General features: G+C 45.5%; 17 non-coding genes across 17 annotated transcripts; all 17 read left to right on the plus strand.

Moving 5' to 3' along the window:
- The first annotated feature begins 661 nt into the window (after window positions 1-661).
- Window positions 662-852, plus strand: LOC141159162 (U2 spliceosomal RNA). The gene has a single exon (XR_012249175.1). It is a non-coding gene; the product is annotated as a U2 spliceosomal RNA (small nuclear RNA).
- A 1,119-nt stretch (window positions 853-1,971) lies between these two features.
- Window positions 1,972-2,162, plus strand: LOC141159163 (U2 spliceosomal RNA). Its single transcript, XR_012249176.1, has one exon. It is a non-coding gene; the product is annotated as a U2 spliceosomal RNA (small nuclear RNA).
- Window positions 2,163-3,281: 1,119 nt separating this feature from the next.
- LOC141159164 (U2 spliceosomal RNA) lies at window positions 3,282-3,472 on the plus strand. Its single transcript, XR_012249177.1, has one exon. It is a non-coding gene; the product is annotated as a U2 spliceosomal RNA (small nuclear RNA).
- A 1,119-nt stretch (window positions 3,473-4,591) lies between these two features.
- Window positions 4,592-4,782, plus strand: LOC141159165 (U2 spliceosomal RNA). Its single transcript, XR_012249178.1, has one exon. It is a non-coding gene; the product is annotated as a U2 spliceosomal RNA (small nuclear RNA).
- A 1,121-nt stretch (window positions 4,783-5,903) lies between these two features.
- Window positions 5,904-6,094, plus strand: LOC141159166 (U2 spliceosomal RNA). Its single transcript, XR_012249179.1, has one exon. It is a non-coding gene; the product is annotated as a U2 spliceosomal RNA (small nuclear RNA).
- A 1,114-nt stretch (window positions 6,095-7,208) lies between these two features.
- LOC141159168 (U2 spliceosomal RNA) lies at window positions 7,209-7,399 on the plus strand. Its single transcript, XR_012249181.1, has one exon. It is a non-coding gene; the product is annotated as a U2 spliceosomal RNA (small nuclear RNA).
- Window positions 7,400-8,517: 1,118 nt separating this feature from the next.
- Window positions 8,518-8,708, plus strand: LOC141159995 (U2 spliceosomal RNA). Its single transcript, XR_012249986.1, has one exon. It is a non-coding gene; the product is annotated as a U2 spliceosomal RNA (small nuclear RNA).
- Window positions 8,709-9,823: 1,115 nt separating this feature from the next.
- LOC141159169 (U2 spliceosomal RNA) lies at window positions 9,824-10,014 on the plus strand. The gene has a single exon (XR_012249182.1). It is a non-coding gene; the product is annotated as a U2 spliceosomal RNA (small nuclear RNA).
- A 1,118-nt stretch (window positions 10,015-11,132) lies between these two features.
- Window positions 11,133-11,323, plus strand: LOC141159706 (U2 spliceosomal RNA). The gene has a single exon (XR_012249707.1). It is a non-coding gene; the product is annotated as a U2 spliceosomal RNA (small nuclear RNA).
- A 1,115-nt stretch (window positions 11,324-12,438) lies between these two features.
- On the plus strand, window positions 12,439-12,629 carry LOC141157843 (U2 spliceosomal RNA). The gene has a single exon (XR_012247881.1). It is a non-coding gene; the product is annotated as a U2 spliceosomal RNA (small nuclear RNA).
- A 1,120-nt stretch (window positions 12,630-13,749) lies between these two features.
- Window positions 13,750-13,940, plus strand: LOC141159785 (U2 spliceosomal RNA). Its single transcript, XR_012249783.1, has one exon. It is a non-coding gene; the product is annotated as a U2 spliceosomal RNA (small nuclear RNA).
- A 1,119-nt stretch (window positions 13,941-15,059) lies between these two features.
- Window positions 15,060-15,250, plus strand: LOC141159857 (U2 spliceosomal RNA). The gene has a single exon (XR_012249852.1). It is a non-coding gene; the product is annotated as a U2 spliceosomal RNA (small nuclear RNA).
- Window positions 15,251-16,367: 1,117 nt separating this feature from the next.
- On the plus strand, window positions 16,368-16,558 carry LOC141159170 (U2 spliceosomal RNA). Its single transcript, XR_012249183.1, has one exon. It is a non-coding gene; the product is annotated as a U2 spliceosomal RNA (small nuclear RNA).
- Window positions 16,559-17,679: 1,121 nt separating this feature from the next.
- On the plus strand, window positions 17,680-17,870 carry LOC141159171 (U2 spliceosomal RNA). The gene has a single exon (XR_012249184.1). It is a non-coding gene; the product is annotated as a U2 spliceosomal RNA (small nuclear RNA).
- A 1,119-nt stretch (window positions 17,871-18,989) lies between these two features.
- On the plus strand, window positions 18,990-19,180 carry LOC141159172 (U2 spliceosomal RNA). The gene has a single exon (XR_012249185.1). It is a non-coding gene; the product is annotated as a U2 spliceosomal RNA (small nuclear RNA).
- A 1,118-nt stretch (window positions 19,181-20,298) lies between these two features.
- Window positions 20,299-20,489, plus strand: LOC141159173 (U2 spliceosomal RNA). Its single transcript, XR_012249186.1, has one exon. It is a non-coding gene; the product is annotated as a U2 spliceosomal RNA (small nuclear RNA).
- A 1,121-nt stretch (window positions 20,490-21,610) lies between these two features.
- Window positions 21,611-21,801, plus strand: LOC141159174 (U2 spliceosomal RNA). The gene has a single exon (XR_012249187.1). It is a non-coding gene; the product is annotated as a U2 spliceosomal RNA (small nuclear RNA).
- Window positions 21,802-22,850: the final 1,049 nt, after the last annotated feature.

The raw sequence follows: 22,850 nt of genomic DNA on the forward strand, positions 1-22,850 counted from the left end.
TAAAATTTCTTTTTTGGTTTGCTACAATGCCTTTTCTGAAACGTTGTCTCCCTCTGCTGGAACACTGACTTCTTTCATTTAATGCCTGCAGACTATAAAAGAGAAACCAACCCAAAAAGTTTGGTTGATTAGTCTGTGGCATTCTTTTAAACTGTTGCTTATGGCGGTCTCTGTGAGCTTCTCAGTGACATTCAGCCATCCAGGTATCCCGCCTGCAGTAGACGGAATGTGGCAATGGAACGCTGGCTGCGCGTGTCATAATAGGCTCTGAGCCTTTATATACCTGCGCACAGCAGCAGCCACCTTCAGTCTGCTGCTGGACAGCCAGCAGCAGCAGGAGAGGTAATTAATCTGCAACCCTCCTGCTAAGGGTAGACAGCTGCTCGTTCCACCCCCCCCCCGCCTTAATTGGTTCTCCTCCCTTCCAATGGTGTTGAGGCGGGTGGGAACAGCCGGGGGTTGAGGGTACTGTGCTAAAAGAGGTGGAGTTATGCAGATCTAAAACGCGTGGATTGCAGCAGCAGCAAGCCGAAAAGTGCAGGCATGTGAGGGATCTAGAGGTTGACAGCATGTCTTCTTAACGGGAGTCCAGGTGGCCATCTCCACAAATGGACTTTTCAGAATCCTTGGGTGGCACCGTAGTCGGAAACCAATTCTGGTTATCGCTTCTCGGCCTTTTGGCTAAGATCAAGTGTAGTATCTGTTCTTATCAGTTTAATATCTGATACGTCCCCTATCTGGGGACCATATATTAAATGGATTTTTAGAACAGGGAGATGGAAAAAGAGCTTGCTCTGTCCACTCCACGCATTGACCTGGTATTGCAGTATCTCCAGGACCGGTGCACCCCTTCTTTAATGCAGTTTCTAAAATCAGAAAGAATTGAATTCAATGCTTTTTGTTCATTTGGCTTGTTTGTCGGATTTTGGGATGGACTCTTTGGCTTTGCTTTTCTTCTCCTCATTGGATTTTTCATGTTAAAAGTTGCAGAAGCCAGATGACAAGCTCATTTTGGTTCAACTTCAGCAACTGTGCATTGCATTGCCATGTAATGTAATGCAATGATATCTATCTAGCTCTCCCTCTATACTTCCTTTTGGATAAACAGACATATTAGGCAAGCATTTTGGAGCTTTCACCTAAATAACTACAGGTGGTGAGATAAGCTGCACAATATAATTGACCTTTCAGTATATTGTTGCACACACACCATCTATTTAGCAAATGCCCTTGTTATCAACAGCAGCCTTTTAAACTCACCTGAGCTAACAGGTATGTGAGCTGGTTACTCTGCTGCGCTTAAAATTTCTTTTTTGGTTTGCTACAATGCCTTTTCTGAAACGTTGTCTCCCTCTGCTGGAACACTGACTTCTTTCATTTAATGCCTGCAGACTATAAAAGAGAAACCAACCCAAAAAGTTTGGTTGATTAGTCTGTGGCATTCTTTTAAACTGTTGCTTATGGCGGTCTCTGTGAGCTTCTCAGTGACATTCAGCCATCCAGGTATCCCGCCTGCAGTAGACGGAATGTGGCAATGGAACGCTGGCTGCGCGTGTCATAATAGGCTCTGAGCCTTTATATACCTGCGCACAGCAGCAGCCACCTTCAGTCTGCTGCTGGACAGCCAGCAGCAGCAGCAGCAGCAGGAGAGGTAATTAATCAGCAACCCTCCTGCTAAGGGTAGACAGCTGCTCGTTCCACCCCCCCCCCCGCCTTAATTGGTTCTCCTCCCTTCCAACGGTGTTGAGGCGGGTGGGAACAGCCGGGGGTTGAGGGTACTGTGCTAAAAGAGGTGGAGTTATGCAGATCTAAAACGCGTGGATTGCAGCAGCAGCAAGCCGAAAAGTGCAGGCATGTGAGGGATCTAGAGGTTGACAGCATGTCTTCTTAACGGGAGTCCAGGTGGCCATCTCCACAAATGGACTTTTCAGAATCCTTGGGTGGCACCGTAGTCGGAAACCAATTCTGGTTATCGCTTCTCGGCCTTTTGGCTAAGATCAAGTGTAGTATCTGTTCTTATCAGTTTAATATCTGATACGTCCCCTATCTGGGGACCATATATTAAATGGATTTTTAGAACAGGGAGATGGAAAAAGAGCTTGCTCTGTCCACTCCACGCATTGACCTGGTATTGCAGTATCTCCAGGACCGGTGCACCCCTTCTTTAATGCAGTTTCTAAAATCAGAAAGAATTGAATTCAATGCTTTTTGTTCATTTGGCTTGTTTGTCGGATTTTGGGATGGACTCTTTGGCTTTGCTTTTCTTCTCCTCATTGGATTTTTCATGTTAAAAGTTGCAGAAGCCAGATGACAAGCTCATTTTGGTTCAACTTCAGCAACTGTGCATTGCATTGCCATGTAATGTAATGCAATGCTATCTATCTAGCTCTCCCTCTATACTTCCTTTTGGATAAACAGACATATTAGGCAAGCATTTTGGAGCTTTCACCTAAATAACTACAGGTGGTGAGATAAGCTGCACAATATAATTGACCTTTCAGTATATTGTTGCACACACACCATCTATTTAGCAAATGCCCTTGTTATCAACAGCAGCCTTTTAAACTCACCTGAGCTAACAGGTATGTGAGCTGGTTACTCTGCTGCGCTTAAAATTTCTTTTTTGGTTTGCTACAATGCCTTTTCTGAAACGTTGTCTCCCTCTGCTGGAACACTGACTTCTTTCATTTAATGCCTGCAGACTATAAAAGAGAAACCAACCCAAAAAGTTTGGTTGATTAGTCTGTGGCATTCTTTTAAACTGTTGCTTATGGCGGTCTCTGTGAGCTTCTCAGTGACATTCAGCCATCCAGGTATCCCGCCTGCAGTAGACGGAATGTGGCAATGGAACGCTGGCTGCGCGTGTCATAATAGGCTCTGAGCCTTTATATACCTGCGCACAGCAGCAGCCACCTTCAGTCTGCTGCTGGACAGCCAGCAGCAGCAGCAGCAGCAGGAGAGGTAATTAATCAGCAACCCTCCTGCTAAGGGTAGACAGCTGCTCGTTCCACCCCCCCCCCCGCCTTAATTGGTTCTCCTCCCTTCCAACGGTGTTGAGGCGGGTGGGAACAGCCGGGGGTTGAGGGTACTGTGCTAAAAGAGGTGGAGTTATGCAGATCTAAAACGCGTGGATTGCAGCAGCAGCAAGCCGAAAAGTGCAGGCATGTGAGGGATCTAGAGGTTGACAGCATGTCTTCTTAACGGGAGTCCAGGTGGCCATCTCCACAAATGGACTTTTCAGAATCCTTGGGTGGCACCGTAGTCGGAAACCAATTCTGGTTATCGCTTCTCGGCCTTTTGGCTAAGATCAAGTGTAGTATCTGTTCTTATCAGTTTAATATCTGATACGTCCCCTATCTGGGGACCATATATTAAATGGATTTTTAGAACAGGGAGATGGAAAAAGAGCTTGCTCTGTCCACTCCACGCATTGACCTGGTATTGCAGTATCTCCAGGACCGGTGCACCCCTTCTTTAATGCAGTTTCTAAAATCAGAAAGAATTGAATTCAATGCTTTTTGTTCATTTGGCTTGTTTGTCGGATTTTGGGATGGACTCTTTGGCTTTGCTTTTCTTCTCCTCATTGGATTTTTCATGTTAAAAGTTGCAGAAGCCAGATGACAAGCTCATTTTGGTTCAACTTCAGCAACTGTGCATTGCATTGCCATGTAATGTAATGCAATGCTATCTATCTAGCTCTCCCTCTATACTTCCTTTTGGATAAACAGACATATTAGGCAAGCATTTTGGAGCTTTCACCTAAATAACTACAGGTGGTGAGATAAGCTGCACAATATAATTGACCTTTCAGTATATTGTTGCACACACACCATCTATTTAGCAAATGCCCTTGTTATCAACAGCAGCCTTTTAAACTCACCTGAGCTAACAGGTATGTGAGCTGGTTACTCTGCTGCGCTTAAAATTTCTTTTTTGGTTTGCTACAATGCCTTTTCTGAAACGTTGTCTCCCTCTGCTGGAACACTGACTTCTTTCATTTAATGCCTGCAGACTATAAAAGAGAAACCAACCCAAAAAGTTTGGTTGATTAGTCTGTGGCATTCTTTTAAACTGTTGCTTATGGCGGTCTCTGTGAGCTTCTCAGTGACATTCAGCCATCCAGGTATCCCGCCTGCAGTAGACGGAATGTGGCAATGGAACGCTGGCTGCGCGTGTCATAATAGGCTCTGAGCCTTTATATACCTGCGCACAGCAGCAGCCACCTTCAGTCTGCTGCTGGACAGCCAGCAGCAGCAGCAGCAGGAGAGGTAATTAATCTGCAACCCTCCTGCTAAGGGTAGACAGCTGCTCGTTCCACCCCCCCACCCCCCGCCTTAATTGGTTCTCCTCCCTTCCAACGGTGTTGAGGCGGGTGGGAACAGCCGGGGGTTGAGGGTACTGTGCTAAAAGAGGTGGAGTTATGCAGATCTAAAACGCGTGGATTGCAGCAGCAGCAAGCCGAAAAGTGCAGGCATGTGAGGGATCTAGAGGTTGACAGCATGTCTTCTTAACGGGAGTCCAGGTGGCCATCTCCACAAATGGACTTTTCAGAATCCTTGGGTGGCACCGTAGTCGGAAACCAATTCTGGTTATCGCTTCTCGGCCTTTTGGCTAAGATCAAGTGTAGTATCTGTTCTTATCAGTTTAATATCTGATACGTCCCCTATCTGGGGACCATATATTAAATGGATTTTTAGAACAGGGAGATGGAAAAAGAGCTTGCTCTGTCCACTCCACGCATTGACCTGGTATTGCAGTATCTCCAGGACCGGTGCACCCCTTCTTTAATGCAGTTTCTAAAATCAGAAAGAATTGAATTCAATGCTTTTTGTTCATTTGGCTTGTTTGTCGGATTTTGGGATGGACTCTTTGGCTTTGCTTTTCTTCTCCTCATTGGATTTTTCATGTTAAAAGTTGCAGAAGCCAGATGACAAGCTCATTTTGGTTCAACTTCAGCAACTGTGCATTGCATTGCCATGTAATGTAATGCAATGCTATCTATCTAGCTCTCCCTCTATACTTCCTTTTGGATAAACAGACATATTAGGCAAGCATTTTGGAGCTTTCACCTAAATAACTACAGGTGGTGAGATAAGCTGCACAATATAATTGACCTTTCAGTATATTGTTGCACACACACCATCTATTTAGCAAATGCCCTTGTTATCAACAGCAGCCTTTTAAACTCACCTGAGCTAACAGGTATGTGAGCTGGTTACTCTGCTGCGCTTAAAATTTCTTTTTTGGTTTGCTACAATGCCTTTTCTGAAACGTTGTCTCCCTCTGCTGGAACACTGACTTCTTTCATTTAATGCCTGCAGACTATAAAAGAGAAACCAACCCAAAAAGTTTGGTTGATTAGTCTGTGGCATTCTTTTAAACTGTTGCTTATGGCGGTCTCTGTGAGCTTCTCAGTGACATTCAGCCATCCAGGTATCCCGCCTGCAGTAGACGGAATGTGGCAATGGAACGCTGGCTGCGCGTGTCATAATAGGCTCTGAGCCTTTATATACCTGCGCACAGCAGCAGCCACCTTCAGTCTGCTGCTGGACAGCCAGCAGCAGCAGCAGCAGCAGGAGAGGTAATTAATCAGCAACCCTCCTGCTAAGGGTAGACAGCTGCTCGTTCCACCCCCCCCCCCCCGCCTTAATTGGTTCTCCTCCCTTCCAACGGTGTTGAGGCGGGTGGGAACAGCCGGGGGTTGAGGGTACTGTGCTAAAAGAGGTGGAGTTATGCAGATCTAAAACGCGTGGATTGCAGCAGCAGCAAGCCGAAAAGTGCAGGCATGTGAGGGATCTAGAGGTTGACAGCATGTCTTCTTAACGGGAGTCCAGGTGGCCATCTCCACAAATGGACTTTTCAGAATCCTTGGGTGGCACCGTAGTCGGAAACCAATTCTGGTTATCGCTTCTCGGCCTTTTGGCTAAGATCAAGTGTAGTATCTGTTCTTATCAGTTTAATATCTGATACGTCCCCTATCTGGGGACCATATATTAAATGGATTTTTAGAACAGGGAGATGGAAAAAGAGCTTGCTCTGTCCACTCCACGCATTGACCTGGTATTGCAGTATCTCCAGGACCGGTGCACCCCTTCTTTAATGCAGTTTCTAAAATCAGAAAGAATTGAATTCAATGCTTTTTGTTCATTTGGCTTGTTTGTCGGATTTTGGGATGGACTCTTTGGCTTTGCTTTTCTTCTCCTCATTGGATTTTTCATGTTAAAAGTTGCAGAAGCCAGATGACAAGCTCATTTTGGTTCAACTTCAGCAACTGTGCATTGCATTGCCATGTAATGTAATGCAATGCTATCTATCTAGCTCTCCCTCTATACTTCCTTTTGGATAAACAGACATATTAGGCAAGCATTTTGGAGCTTTCACCTAAATAACTACAGGTGGTGAGATAAGCTGCACAATATAATTGACCTTTCAGTATATTGTTGCACACACACCATCTATTTAGCAAATGCCCTTGTTATCAACAGCAGCCTTTTAAACTCACCTGAGCTAACAGGTATGTGAGCTGGTTACTCTGCTGCGCTTAAAATTTCTTTTTTGGTTTGCTACAATGCCTCTTCTGAAACGTTGTCTCCCTCTGCTGGAACACTGACTTCTTTCATTTAATGCCTGCAGACTATAAAAGAGAAACCAACCCAAAAAGTTTGGTTGATTAGTCTGTGGCATTCTTTAAAACTGTTGCTTATGGCGGTCTCTGTGAGCTTCTCAGTGACATTCAGCCATCCAGGTATCCCGCCTGCAGTAGACGGAATGTGGCAATGGAACGCTGGCTGCGCGTGTCATAATAGGCTCTGAGCCTTTATATACCTGCGCACAGCAGCAGCCACCTTCAGTCTGCTGCTGGACAGCCAGCAGCAGCAGGAGAGGTAATTAATCAGCAACCCTCCTGCTAAGGGTAGACAGCTGCTCGTTCCACCCCCCCCCCCCCCCGCCTTAATTGGTTCTCCTCCCTTCCAACGGTGTTGAGGCGGGTGGGAACAGCCGGGGGTTGAGGGTACTGTGCTAAAAGAGGTGGAGTTATGCAGATCTAAAACGCGTGGATTGCAGCAGCAGCAAGCCGAAAAGTGCAGGCATGTGAGGGATCTAGAGGTTGACAGCATGTCTTCTTAACGGGAGTCCAGGTGGCCATCTCCACAAATGGACTTTTCAGAATCCTTGGGTGGCACCGTAGTCGGAAACCAATTCTGGTTATCGCTTCTCGGCCTTTTGGCTAAGATCAAGTGTAGTATCTGTTCTTATCAGTTTAATATCTGATACGTCCCCTATCTGGGGACCATATATTAAATGGATTTTTAGAACAGGGAGATGGAAAAAGAGCTTGCTCTGTCCACTCCACGCATTGACCTGGTATTGCAGTATCTCCAGGACCGGTGCACCCCTTCTTTAATGCAGTTTCTAAAATCAGAAAGAATTGAATTCAATGCTTTTTGTTCATTTGGCTTGTTTGTCGGATTTTGGGATGGACTCTTTGGCTTTGCTTTTCTTCTCCTCATTGGATTTTTCATGTTAAAAGTTGCAGAAGCCAGATGACAAGCTCATTTTGGTTCAACTTCAGCAACTGTGCATTGCATTGCCATGTAATGTAATGCAATGCTATCTATCTAGCTCTCCCTCTATACTTCCTTTTGGATAAACAGACATATTAGGCAAGCATTTTGGAGCTTTCACCTAAATAACTACAGGTGGTGAGATAAGCTGCACAATATAATTGACCTTTCAGTATATTGTTGCACACACACCATCTATTTAGCAAATGCCCTTGTTATCAACAGCAGCCTTTTAAACTCACCTGTGCTAACAGGTATGTGAGCTGGTTACTCTGCTGCGCTTAAAATTTCTTTTTTGGTTTGCTACAATGCCTTTTCTGAAACGTTGTCTCCCTCTGCTGGAACACTGACTTCTTTCATTTAATGCCTGCAGACTATAAAAGAGAAACCAACCCAAAAAGTTTGGTTGATTAGTCTGTGGCATTCTTTTAAACTGTTGCTTATGGCGGTCTCTGTGAGCTTCTCAGTGACATTCAGCCATCCAGGTATCCCGCCTGCAGTAGATGGAATGTGGCAATGGAACGCTGGCTGCGCGTGTCATAATAGGCTCTGAGCCTTTATATACCTGCGCACAGCAGCAGCCACCTTCAGTCTGCTGCTGGACAGCCAGCAGCAGCAGCAGCAGCAGGAGAGGTAATTAATCAGCAACCCTCCTGCTAAGGGTAGACAGCTGCTCGGTCCACCCCCCCCCCGCCTTAATTGGTTCTCCTCCCTTCCAACGGTGTTGAGGCGGGTGGGAACAGCCGGGGGTTGAGGGTACTGTGCTAAAAGAGGTGGAGTTATGCAGATCTAAAACGCGTGGATTGCAGCAGCAGCAAGCCGAAAAGTGCAGGCATGTGAGGGATCTAGAGGTTGACAGCATGTCTTCTTAACGGGAGTCCAGGTGGCCATCTCCACAAATGGACTTTTCAGAATCCTTGGGTGGCACCGTAGTCGGAAACCAATTCTGGTTATCGCTTCTCGGCCTTTTGGCTAACATCAAGTGTAGTATCTGTTCTTATCAGTTTAATATCTGATACGTCCCCTATCTGGGGACCATATATTAAATGGATTTTTAGAACAGGGAGATGGAAAAAGAGCTTGCTCTGTCCACTCCACGCATTGACCTGGTATTGCAGTATCTCCAGGACCGGTGCACCCCTTCTTTAATGCAGTTTCTAAAATCAGAAAGAATTGAATTCAATGCTTTTTGTTCATTTGGCTTGTTTGTCGGATTTTGGGATGGACTCTTTGGCTTTGCTTTTCTTCTCCTCATTGGATTTTTCATGTTAAAAGTTGCAGAAGCCAGATGACAAGCTCATTTTGGTTCAACTTCAGCAACTGTGCATTGCATTGCCATGTAATGTAATGCAATGCTATCTATCTAGCTCTCCCTCTATACTTCCTTTTGGATAAACAGACATATTAGGCAAGCATTTTGGAGCTTTCACCTAAATAACTACAGGTGGTGAGATAAGCTGCACAATATAATTGACCTTTCAGTATATTGTTGCACACACACCATCTATTTAGCAAATGTCCTTGTTATCAACAGCAGCCTTTTAAACTCACCTGAGCTAACAGGTATGTGAGCTGGTTACTCTGCTGCGCTTAAAATTTCTTTTTTGGTTTGCTACAATGCCTTTTCTGAAACGTTGTCTCCCTCTGCTGGAACACTGACTTCTTTCATTTAATGCCTGCAGACTATAAAAGAGAAACCAACCCAAAAAGTTTGGTTGATTAGTCTGTGGCATTCTTTTAAACTGTTGCTTATGGCGGTCTCTGTGAGCTTCTCAGTGACATTCAGCCATCCAGGTATCCCGCCTGCAGTAGACGGAATGTGGCAATGGAACGCTGGCTGCGCGTGTCATAATAGGCTCTGAGCCTTTATATACCTGCGCACAGCAGCAGCCACCTTCAGTCTGCTGCTGGACAGCCAGCAGCAGCAGCAGGAGAGGTAATTAATCAGCAACCCTCCTGCTAAGGGTAGACAGCTGCTCGTTCCACCCCCCCCCCCTCGCCTTAATTGGTTCTCCTCCCTTCCAACGGTGTTGAGGCGGGTGGGAACAGCCGGGGGTTGAGGGTACTGTGCTAAAAGAGGTGGAGTTATGCAGATCTAAAACGCGTGGATTGCAGCAGCAGCAAGCCGAAAAGTGCAGGCATGTGAGGGATCTAGAGGTTGACAGCATGTCTTCTTAACGGGAGTCCAGGTGGCCATCTCCACAAATGGACTTTTCAGAATCCTTGGGTGGCACCGTAGTCGGAAACCAATTCTGGTTATCGCTTCTCGGCCTTTTGGCTAAGATCAAGTGTAGTATCTGTTCTTATCAGTTTAATATCTGATACGTCCCCTATCTGGGGACCATATATTAAATGGATTTTTAGAACAGGGAGATGGAAAAAGAGCTTGCTCTGTCCACTCCACGCATTGACCTGGTATTGCAGTATCTCCAGGACCGGTGCACCCCTTCTTTAATGCAGTTTCTAAAATCAGAAAGAATTGAATTCAATGCTTTTTGTTCATTTGGCTTGTTTGTCGGATTTTGGGATGGACTCTTTGGCTTTGCTTTTCTTCTCCTCATTGGATTTTTCATGTTAAAAGTTGCAGAAGCCAGATGACAAGCTCATTTTGGTTCAACTTCAGCAACTGTGCATTGCATTGCCATGTAATGTAATGCAATGCTATCTATCTAGCTCTCCCTCTATACTTCCTTTTGGATAAACAGACATATTAGGCAAGCATTTTGGAGCTTTCACCTAAATAACTACAGGTGGTGAGATAAGCTGCACAATATAATTGACCTTTCAGTATATTGTTGCACACACACCATCTATTTAGCAAATGCCCTTGTTATCAACAGCAGCCTTTTAAACTCACCTGAGCTAACAGGTATGTGAGCTGGTTACTCTGCTGCGCTTAAAATTTCTTTTTTGGTTTGCTACAATGCCTTTTCTGAAACGTTGTCTCCCTCTGCTGGAACACTGACTTCTTTCATTTAATGCCTGCAGACTATAAAAGAGAAACCAACCCAAAAAGTTTGGTTGATTAGTCTGTGGCATTCTTTTAAACTGTTGCTTATGGCGGTCTCTGTGAGCTTCTCAGTGACATTCAGCCATCCAGGTATCCCGCCTGCAGTAAACGGAATGTGGCAATGGAACGCTGGCTGCGCGTGTCATAATAGGCTCTGAGCCTTTATATACCTGCGCACAGCAGCAGCCACCTTCAGTCTGCTGCTGGACAGCCAGCAGCAGCAGCAGCAGCAGGAGAGGTAATTAATCAGCAACCCTCCTGCTAAGGGTAGACAGCTGCTCGTTCCACCCCCCCCCCGCCTTAATTGGTTCTCCTCCCTTCCAACGGTGTTGAGGCGGGTGGGAACAGCCGGGGGTTGAGGGTACTGTGCTAAAAGAGGTGGAGTTATGCAGATCTAAAACGCGTGGATTGCAGCAGCAGCAAGCCGAAAAGTGCAGGCATGTGAGGGATCTAGAGGTTGACAGCATGTCTTCTTAACGGGAGTCCAGGTGGCCATCTCCACAAATGGACTTTTCAGAATCCTTGGGTGGCACCGTAGTCGGAAACCAATTCTGGTTATCGCTTCTCGGCCTTTTGGCTAAGATCAAGTGTAGTATCTGTTCTTATCAGTTTAATATCTGATACATCCCCTATCTGGGGACCATATATTAAATGGATTTTTAGAACAGGGAGATGGAAAAAGAGCTTGCTCTGTCCACTCCACGCATTGACCTGGTATTGCAGTATCTCCAGGACCGGTGCACCCCTTCTTTAATGCAGTTTCTAAAATCAGAAAGAATTGAATTCAATGCTTTTTGTTCATTTGGCTTGTTTGTCGGATTTTGGGATGGACTCTTTGGCTTTGCTTCTCTTCTCCTCATTGGATTTTTCATGTTAAAAGTTGCAGAAGCCAGATGACAAGCTCATTTTGGTTCAACTTCAGCAACTGTGCATTGCATTGCCATGTAATGTAATGCAATGCTATCTATCTAGCTCTCCCTCTATACTTCCTTTTGGATAAACAGACATATTAGGCAAGCATTTTGGAGCTTTCACCTAAATAACTACAGGTGGTGAGATAAGCTGCACAATATAATTGACCTTTCAGTATATTGTTGCACACACACCATCTATTTAGCAAATGCCCTTGTTATCAACAGCAGCCTTTTAAACTCACCTGAGCTAACAGGTATGTGAGCTGGTTACTCTGCTGCGCTTAAAATTTCTTTTTTGGTTTGCTACAATGCCTTTTCTGAAACGTTGTCTCCCTCTGCTGGAACACTGACTTCTTTCATTTAATGCCTGCAGACTATAAAAGAGAAACCAACCCAAAAAGTTTGGTTGATTAGTCTGTGGCATTCTTTTAAACTGTTGCTTATGGCGGTCTCTGTGAGCTTCTCAGTGACATTCAGCCATCCAGGTATCCCGCCTGCAGTAGACGGAATGTGGCAATGGAACGCTGGCTGCGCGTGTCATAATAGGCTCTGAGCCTTTATATACCTGCGCACAGCAGCAGCCACCTTCAGTCTGCTGCTGGACAGCCAGCAGCAGCAGCAGCAGGAGAGGTAATTAATCAGCAACCCTCCTGCTAAGGGTAGACAGCTGCTCGTTCCACCCCCCCCCCGCCTTAATTGGTTCTCCTCCCTTCCAACGGTGTTGAGGCGGGTGGGAACAGCCGGGGGTTGAGGGTACTGTGCTAAAAGAGGTGGAGTTATGCAGATCTAAAACGCGTGGATTGCAGCAGCAGCAAGCCGAAAAGTGCAGGCATGTGAGGGATCTAGAGGTTGACAGCATGTCTTCTTAACGGGAGTCCAGGTGGCCATCTCCACAAATGGACTTTTCAGAATCCTTGGGTGGCACCGTAGTCGGAAACCAATTTTGGTTATCGCTTCTCGGCCTTTTGGCTAAGATCAAGTGTAGTATCTGTTCTTATCAGTTTAATATCTGATACGTCCCCTATCTGGGGACCATATATTAAATGGATTTTTAGAACAGGGAGATGGAAAAAGAGCTTGCTCTGTCCTCTCCACGCATTGACCTGGTATTGCAGTATCTCCAGGACCGGTGCACCCCTTCTTTAATGCAGTTTCTAAAATCAGAAAGAATTGAATTCAATGCTTTTTGTTCATTTGGCTTGTTTGTCGGATTTTGGGATGGACTCTTTGGCTTTGCTTTTCTTCTCCTCATTGGATTTTTCATGTTAAAAGTTGCAGAAGCCAGATGACAAGCTCATTTTGGTTCAACTTCAGCAACTGTGCATTGCATTGCCATGTAATGTAATGCAATGCTATCTATCTAGCTCTCCCTCTATACTTACTTTTGGATAAACAGACATCTTAGGCAAGCATTTTGGAGCTTTCACCTAAATAACTACAGGTGGTGAGATAAGCTGCACAATATAATTGACCTTTCAGTATATTGTTGCACACACACCATCTATTTAGCAAATGCCCTTGTTATCAACAGCAGCCTTTTAAACTCACCTGAGCTAACAGGTATGTGAGCTGGTTACTCTGCTGCGCTTAAAATTTCTTTTTTGGTTTGCTACAATGCCTTTTCTGAAACGTTGTCTCCCTCTGCTGGAACACTGACTTCTTTCATTTAATGCCTGCAGACTATAAAAGAGAAACCAACCCAAAAAGTTTGGTTGATTAGTCTGTGGCATTCTTTTAAACTGTTGCTTATGGCGGTCTCTGTGAGCTTCTCAGTGACATTCAGCCATCCAGGTATCCCGCCTGCAGTAGACGGAATGTGGCAATGGAACGCTGGCTGCGCGTGTCATAATAGGCTCTGAGCCTTTATATACCTGCGCACAGCAGCAGCCACCTTCAGTCTGCTGCTGGACAGCCAGCAGCAGCAGCAGCAGCAGGAGAGGTAATTAATCAGCAACCCTCCTGCTAAGGGTAGACAGCTGCTCGTTCCACCCCCCCCCCCGGCCTTAATTGGTTCTCCTCCCTTCCAACGGTGTTGAGGCGGGTGGGAACAGCCGGGGGTTGAGGGTACTGTGCTAAAAGAGGTGGAGTTATGCAGATCTAAAACGCGTGGATTGCAGCAGCAGCAAGCCGAAAAGTGCAGGCATGTGAGGGATCTAGAGGTTGACAGCATGTCTTCTTAACGGGAGTCCAGGTGGCCATCTCCACAAATGGACTTTTCAGAATCCTTGGGTGGCACCGTAGTCGGAAACCAATTCTGGTTATCGCTTCTCGGCCTTTTGGCTAAGAACAAGTGTAGTATCTGTTCTTATCAGTTTAATATCTGATACGTCCCCTATCTGGGGACCATATATTAAATGGATTTTTAGAACAGGGAGATGGAAAAAGAGCTTGCTCTGTCCACTCCACGCATTGACCTGGTATTGCAGTATCTCCAGGACCGGTGCACCCCTTCTTTAATGCAGTTTCTAAAATCAGAAAGAATTGAATTCAATGCTTTTTGTTCATTTGGCTTGTTTGTCGGATTTTGGGATGGACTCTTTGGCTTTGCTTTTCTTCTCCTCATTGGATTTTTCATGTTAAAAGTTGCAGAAGCCAGATGACAAGCTCATTTTGGTTCAACTTCAGCAACTGTGCATTGCATTGCCATGTAATGTAATGCAATGCTATCTATCTAGCTCTCCCTCTATACTTCCTTTTGGATAAACAGACATATTAGGCAAGCATTTTGGAGCTTTCACCTAAATAACTACAGGTGGTAAGATAAGCTGCACAATATAATTGACCTTTCAGTATATTGTTGCACACACACCATCTATTTAGCAAATGCCCTTGTTATCAACAGCAGCCTTTTAAACTCACCTGAGCTAACAGGTATGTGAGCTGGTTACTCTGCTGCGCTTAAAATTTCTTTTTTGGTTTGCTACAATGCCTTTTCTGAAACGTTGTCTCCCTCTGCTGGAACACTGACTTCTTTCATTTAATGCCTGCAGACTATAAAAGAGAAACCAACCCAAAAAGTTTGGTTGATTAGTCTGTGGCATTCTTTTAAACTGTTGCTTATGGCGGTCTCTGTGAGCTTCTCAGTGACATTCAGCCATCCAGGTATCCCGCCTGCAGTAGACGGAATGTGGCAATGGAACGCTGGCTGCGCGTGTCATAATAGGCTCTGAGCCTTTATATACCTGCGCACAGCAGCAGCCACCTTCAGTCTGCTGCTGGACAGCCAGCAGCAGCAGCAGCAGCAGGAGAGGTAATTAATCAGCAACCCTCCTGCTAAGGGTAGACAGCTGCTCGTTCCACCCCCCCCCCCGCCTTAATTGGTTCTCCTCCCTTCCAACGGTGTTGAGGCGGGTGGGAACAGCCGGGGGTTGAGGGTACTGTGCTAAAAGAGGTGGAGTTATGCAGATCTAAAACGCGTGGATTGCAGCAGCAGCAAGCCGAAAAGTGCAGGCATGTGAGGGATCTAGAGGTTGACAGCATGTCTTCTTAACGGGAGTCCAGGTGGCCATCTCCACAAATGGACTTTTCAGAATCCTTGGGTGGCACCGTAGTCGGAAACCAATTCTGGTTATCGCTTCTCGGCCTTTTGGCTAAGATCAAGTGTGGTATCTGTTCTTATCAGTTTAATATCTGATACGTCCCCTATCTGGGGACCATATATTAAATGGATTTTTAGAACAGGGAGATGGAAAAAGAGCTTGCTCTGTCCACTCCACGCATTGACCTGGTATTGCAGTATCTCCAGGACCGGTGCACCCCTTCTTTAATGCAGTTTCTAAAATCAGAAAGAATTGAATTCAATGCTTTTTGTTCATTTGGCTTGTTTGTCGGATTTTGGGATGGACTCTTTGGCTTTGCTTTTCTTCTCCTCATTGGATTTTTCATGTTAAAAGTTGCAGAAGCCAGATGACAAGCTCATTTTGGTTCAACTTCAGCAACTGTGCATTGCATTGCCATGTAATGTAATGCAATGCTATCTATCTAGCTCTCCCTCTATACTTCCTTTTGGATAAACAGACATATTAGGCAAGCATTTTGGAGCTTTCACCTAAATAACTACAGGTGGTGAGATAAGCTGCACAATATAATTGACCTTTCAGTATATTGTTGCACACACACCATCTATTTAGCAAATGCCCTTGTTATCAACAGCAGCCTTTTAAACTCACCTGAGCTAACAGGTATGTGAGCTGGTTACTCTGCTGCGCTTAAAATTTCTTTTTTGGTTTGCTACAATGCCTTTTCTGAAACGTTGTCTCCCTCTGCTGGAACACTGACTTCTTTCATTTAATGCCTGCAGACTATAAAAGAGAAACCAACCCAAAAAGTTTGGTTGATTAGTCTGTGGCATTCTTTTAAACTGTTGCTTATGGCGGTCTCTGTGAGCTTCTCAGTGACATTCAGCCATCCAGGTATCCCGCCTGCAGTAGACGGAATGTGGCAATGGAACGCTGGCTGCGCGTGTCATAATAGGCTCTGAGCCTTTATATACCTGCGCACAGCAGCAGCCACCTTCAGTCTGCTGCTGGACAGCCAGCAGCAGCAGCAGCAGGAGAGGTAATTAATCAGCAACCCTCCTGCTAAGGGTAGACAGCTGCTCGTTCCACCCCCCCCCCCCGCCTTAATTGGTTCTCCTCCCTTCCAACGGTGTTGAGGCGGGTGGGAACAGCCGGGGGTTGAGGGTACTGTGCTAAAAGAGGTGGAGTTATGCAGATCTAAAACGCGTGGATTGCAGCAGCAGCAAGCCGAAAAGTGCAGGCATGTGAGGGATCTAGAGGTTGACAGCATGTCTTCTTAATGGGAGTCCAGGTGGCCATCTCCACAAATGGACTTTTCAGAATCCTTGGGTGGCACCGTAGTCGGAAACCAATTCTGGTTATCGCTTCTCGGCCTTTTGGCTAAGATCAAGTGTAGTATCTGTTCTTATCAGTTTAATATCTGATACGTCCCCTATCTGGGGACCATATATTAAATGGATTTTTAGAACAGGGAGATGGAAAAAGAGCTTGCTCTGTCCACTCCACGCATTGACCTGGTATTGCAGTATCTCCAGGACCGGTGCACCCCTTCTTTAATGCAGTTTCTAAAATCAGAAAGAATTGAATTCAATGCTTTTTGTTCATTTGGCTTGTTTGTCGGATTTTGGGATGGACTCTTTGGCTTTGCTTTTCTTCTCCTCATTGGATTTTTCATGTTAAAAGTTGCAGAAGCCAGATGACAAGCTCATTTTGGTTCAACTTCAGCAACTGTGCATTGCATTGCCATGTAATGTAATGCAATGCTATCTATCTAGCTCTCCCTCTATACTTCCTTTTGGATAAACAGACATATTAGGCAAGCATTTTGGAGCTTTCACCTAAATAACTACAGGTGGTGAGATAAGCTGCACAATATAATTGACCTTTCAGTATATTGTTGCACACACACCATCTATTTAGCAAATGCCCTTGTTATCAACAGCAGCCTTTTAAACTCACCTGAGCTAACAGGTATGTGAGCTGGTTACTCTGCTGCGCTTAAAATTTCTTTTTTGGTTTGCTACAATGCCTTTTCTGAAACGTTGTCTCCCTCTGCTGGAACACTGACTTCTTTCATTTAATGCCTGCAGACTATAAAAGAGAAACCAACCCAAAAAGTTTGGTTGATTAGTCTGTGGCATTCTTTTAAACTGTTGCTTATGGCGGTCTCTGTGAGCTTCTCAGTGACATTCAGCCATCCAGGTATCCCGCCTGCAGTAGACGGAATGTGGCAATGGAACGCTGGCTGCGCATGTCATAATAGGCTCTGAGCCTTTATATACCTGCGCACAGCAGCAGCCACCTTCAGTCTGCTGCTGGACAGCCAGCAGCAGCAGCAGCAGCAGGAGAGGTAATTAATCAGCAACCCTCCTGCTAAGGGTAGACAGCTGCTCGTTCCACCCCCCCCCCCCCGCCTTAATTGGTTCTCCTCCCTTCCAACGGTGTTGAGGCGGGTGGGAACAGCCGGGGGTTGAGGGTACTGTGCTAAAAGAGGTGGAGTTATGCAGATCTAAAACGCGTGGATTGCAGCAGCAGCAAGCCGAAAAGTGCAGGCATGTGAGGGATCTAGAGGTTGACAGCATGTCTTCTTAACGGGAGTCCAGGTGGCCATCTCCACAAATGGACTTTTCAGAATCCTTGGGTGGCACCGTAGTCGGAAACCAATTCTGGTTATCGCTTCTCGGCCTTTTGGCTAAGATCAAGTGTAGTATCTGTTCTTATCAGTTTAATATCTGATACGTCCCCTATCTGGGGACCATATATTAAATGGATTTTTAGAACAGGGAGATGGAAAAAGAGCTTGCTCTGTCCACTCCACGCATTGACCTGGTATTGCAGTATCTCCAGGACCGGTGCACCCCTTCTTTAATGCAGTTTCTAAAATCAGAAAGAATTGAATTCAATGCTTTTTGTTCATTTGGCTTGTTTGTCGGATTTTGGGATGGACTCTTTGGCTTTGCTTTTCTTCTCCTCATTGGATTTTTCATGTTAAAAGTTGCAGAAGCCAGATGACAAGCTCATTTTGGTTCAACTTCAGCAACTGTGCATTGCATTGCCATGTAATGTAATGCAATGCAATCTATCTAGCTCTCCCTCTATACTTCCTTTTGGATAAACAGACATATTAGGCAAGCATTTTGGAGCTTTCACCTAAATAACTACAGGTGGTGAGATAAGCTGCACAATATAATTGACCTTTCAGTATATTGTTGCACACACACCATCTATTTAGCAAATGCCCTTGTTATCAACAGCAGCCTTTTAAACTCACCTGAGCTAACAGGTATGTGAGCTGGTTACTCTGCTGCGCTTAAAATTTCTTTTTTGGTTTGCTACAATGCCTTTTCTGAAACGTTGTCTCCCTCTGCTGGAACACTGACTTCTTTCATTTAATGCCTGCAGACTATAAAAGAGAAACCAACCCAAAAAGTTTGGTTGATTAGTCTGTGGCATTCTTTTAAACTGTTGCTTATGGCGGTCTCTGTGAGCTTCTCAGTGACATTCAGCCATCCAGGTATCCCGCCTGCAGTAGACGGAATGTGGCAATGGAACGCTGGCTGCGCGTGTCATAATAGGCTCTGAGCCTTTATATACCTGCGCACAGCAGCAGCCACCTTCAGTCTGCTGCTGGACAGCCAGCAGCAGCAGCAGCAGCAGGAGAGGTAATTAATCAGCAACCCTCCTGCTAAGGGTAGACAGCTGCTCGTTCCACCCCCCCCCCCGCCTTAATTGGTTCTCCTCCCTTCCAACGGTGTTGAGGCGGGTGGGAACAGCCGGGGGTTGAGGGTACTGTGCTAAAAGAGGTGGAGTTATGCAGATCTAAAACGCGTGGATTGCAGCAGCAGCAAGCCGAAAAGTGCAGGCATGTGAGGGATCTAGAGGTTGACAGCATGTCTTCTTAACGGGAGTCCAGGTGGCCATCTCCACAAATGGACTTTTCAGAATCCTTGGGTGGCACCGTAGTCGGAAACCAATTCTGGTTATCGCTTCTCGGCCTTTTGGCTAAGATCAAGTGTAGTATCTGTTCTTATCAGTTTAATATCTGATACGTCCCCTATCTGGGGACCATATATTAAATGGATTTTTAGAACAGGGAGATGGAAAAAGAGCTTGCTCTGTCCACTCCACGCATTGACCTGGTATTGCAGTATCTCCAGGACCGGTGCACCCCTTCTTTAATGCAGTTTCTAAAATCAGAAAGAATTGAATTCAATGCTTTTTGTTCATTTGGCTTGTTTGTCGGATTTTGGGATGGACTCTTTGGCTTTGCTTTTCTTCTCCTCATTGGATTTTTCATGTTAAAAGTTGCAGAAGCCAGATGACAAGCTCATTTTGGTTCAACTTCAGCAACTGTGCATTGCATTGCCATGTAATGTAATGCAATGCTATCTATCTAGCTCTCCCTCTATACTTCCTTTTGGATAAACAGACATATTAGGCAAGCATTTTGGAGCTTTCACCTAAATAACTACAGGTGGTGAGATAAGCTGCACAATATAATTGACCTTTCAGTATATTGTTGCACACACACCATCTATTTAGCAAATGCCCTTGTTATCAACAGCATCCTTTTAAACTCACCTGAGCTAACAGGTATGTGAGCTGGTTACTCTGCTGCGCTTAAAATTTCTTTTTTGGTTTGCTACAATGCCTTTTCTGAAACGTTGTCTCCCTCTGCTGGAACACTGACTTCTTTCATTTAATGCCTGCAGACTATAAAAGAGAAACCAACCCAAAAAGTTTGGTTGATTAGTCTGTGGCATTCTTTTAAACTGTTGCTTATGGCGGTCTCTGTGAGCTTCTCAGTGACATTCAGCCATCCAGGTATCTCGCCTGCAGTAGACGGAATGTGGCAATGGAACGCTGGCTGCGCGTGTCATAATAGGCTCTGAGCCTTTATATACCTGCGCACAGCAGCAGCCACTTTCAGTCTGCTGCTGGACAGCCAGCAGCAGCAGCAGCAGCAGGAGAGGTAATTAATCAGCAACCCTCCTGCTAAGGGTAGACAGCTGCTCGTTCCACCCCCCCCCCGCCTTAATTGGTTCTCCTCCCTTCCAACGGTGTTGAGGCGGGTGGGAACAGCCGGGGGTTGAGGGTACTGTGCTAAAAGAGGTGGAGTTATGCAGATCTAAAACGCGTGGATTGCAGCAGCAGCAAGCCGAAAAGTGCAGGCATGTGAGGGATCTAGAGGTTGACAGCATGTCTTCTTAACGGGAGTCCAGGTGGCCATCTCCACAAATGGACTTTTCAGAATCCTTGGGTGGCACCGTAGTCGGAAACCAATTCTGGTTATCGCTTCTCGGCCTTTTGGCTAAGATCAAGTGTAGTATCTGTTCTTATCAGTTTAATATCTGATACGTCCCCTATCTGGGGACCATATATTAAATGGATTTTTAGAACAGGGAGATGGAAAAAGAGCTTGCTCTGTCCACTCCACGCATTGACCTGGTATTGCAGTATCTCCAGGACCGGTGCACCCCTTCTTTAATGCAGTTTCTAAAATCAGAAAGAATTGAATTCAATGCTTTTTGTTCATTTGGCTTGTTTGTCGGATTTTGGGATGGACTCTTTGGCTTTGCTTTTCTTCTCCTCATTGGATTTTTCATGTTAAAAGTTGCAGAAGCCAGATGACAAGCTCATTTTGGTTCAACTTCAGCAACTGTGCATTGCATTGCCATGTAATGTAATGCAATGCTATCTATCTAGCTCTCCCTCTATACTTCCTTTTGGATAAACAGACATATTAGGCAAGCATTTTGGAGCTTTCACCTAAATAACTACAGGTGGTGAGATAAGCTGCACAATATAATTGACCTTTCAGTATATTGTTGCACACACACCATCTATTTAGCAAATGCCCTTGTTATCAACAGCAGCCTTTTAAACTCACCTGAGCTAACAGGTATGTGAGCTGGTTACTCTGCTGCGCTTAAAATTTCTTTTTTGGTTTGCTACAATGCCTTTTCTGAAACGTTGTCTCCCTCTGCTGGAACACTGACTTCTTTCATTTAATGCCTGCAGACTATAAAAGAGAAACCAACCCAAAAAGTTTGGTTGATTAGTCTGTGGCATTTTTTTAAACTGTTGCTTATGGCGGTCTCTGTGAGCTTCTCAGTGACATTCAGCCATCCAGGTATCCCGCCTGCAGTAGACGGAATGTGGCAATGGAACGCTGGCTGCGCGTGTCATAATAGGCTCTGAGCCTTTATATACCTGCGCACAGCAGCAGCCACCTTCAGTCTGCTGCTGGACAGCCAGCAGCAGCAGCAGCAGCAGGAGAGGTAATTAATCAGCAACCCTCCTGCTAAGGGTAGACAGCTGCTCGTTCCACCCCCCCCCCCCCGCCTTAATTGGTTCTCCTCCCTTCCAACGGTGTTGAGGCGGGTGGGAACAGCCGGGGGTTGAGGGTACTGTGCTAAAAGAGGTGGAGTTATGCAGATCTAAAACGCGTGGATTGCAGCAGCAGCAAGCCGAAAAGTGCAGGCATGTGAGGGATCTAGAGGTTGACAGCATGTCTTCTTAACGGGAGTCCAGGTGGCCATCTCCACAAATGGACTTTTCAGAATCCTTGGGTGGCACCGTAGTCGGAAACCAATTCTGGTTATCGCTTCTCGGCCTTTTGGCTAAGATCAAGTGTAGTATCTGTTCTTATCAGTTTAATATCTGATACGTCCCCTATCTGGGGACCATATATTAAATGGATTTTTAGAACAGGGAGATGGAAAAAGAGCTTGCTCTGTCCACTCCACGCATTGACCTGGTATTGCAGTATCTCCAGGACCGGTGCACCCCTTCTTTAATGCAGTTTCTAAAATCAGAAAGAATTGAATTCAATGCTTTTTGTTCATTTGGCTTGTTTGTCGGATTTTGGGATGGACTCTTTGGCTTTGCTTTTCTTCTCCTCATTGGATTTTTCATGTTAAAAGTTGCAGAAGCCAGATGACAAGCTCATTTTGGTTCAACTTCAGCAACTGTGCATTGCATTGCCATGTAATGTAATGCAATGCTATCTATCTAGCTCTCCCTCTATACTTCCTTTTGGATAAACAGACATATTAGGCAAGCATTTTGGAGCTTTCACCTAAATAACTACAGGTGGTGAGATAAGCTGCACAATATAATTGACCTTTCAGTATATTGTTGCACACACACCATCTATTTAGCAAATGCCCTTGTTATCAACAGCAGCCTTTTAAACTCACCTGAGCTAACAGGTATGTGAGCTGGTTACTCTGCTGCGCTTAAAATTTCTTTTTTGGTTTGCTACAATGCCTTTTCTGAAACGTTGTCTCCCTCTGCTGGAACACTGACTTCTTTCATTTAATGCCTGCAGACTATAAAAGAGAAACCAACCCAAAAAGTTTGGTTGATTAGTCTGTGGCATTCTTTTAAACTGTTGCTTATGGCGGTCTCTGTGAGCTTCTCAGTGACATTCAGCCATCCAGGTATCCCGCCTGCAGTAGACGGAATGTGGCAATGGAACGCTGGCTGCGCGTGTCATAATAGGCTCTGAGCCTTTATATACCTGCGCACAGCAGCAGCCACCTTCAGTCTGCTGCTGGACAGCCAGCAGCAGCAGCAGCAGCAGGAGAGGTAATTAATCAGCAACCCTCCTGCTAAGGGTAGACAGCTGCTCGTTCCACCCCCCCCCCCGCCTTAATTGGTTCTCCTCCCTTCCAACGGTGTTGAGGCGGGTGGGAACAGCCGGGGGTTGAGGGTACTGTGCTAAAAGAGGTGGAGTTATGCAGATCTAAAACGCGTGGATTGCAGCAGCAGCAAGCCGAAAAGTGCAGGCATGTGAGGGATCTAGAGGTTGACAGCATGTCTTCTTAACGGGAGTCCA

Source organism: Phyllobates terribilis, unplaced genomic scaffold (genome assembly GCF_046119375.1).
Source record: "Phyllobates terribilis strain yellow unplaced genomic scaffold, ASM4611937v1 Scaffold_8__6_contigs__length_399053987, whole genome shotgun sequence".
Taxonomy (NCBI): domain Eukaryota; kingdom Metazoa; phylum Chordata; class Amphibia; order Anura; family Dendrobatidae; genus Phyllobates; species Phyllobates terribilis.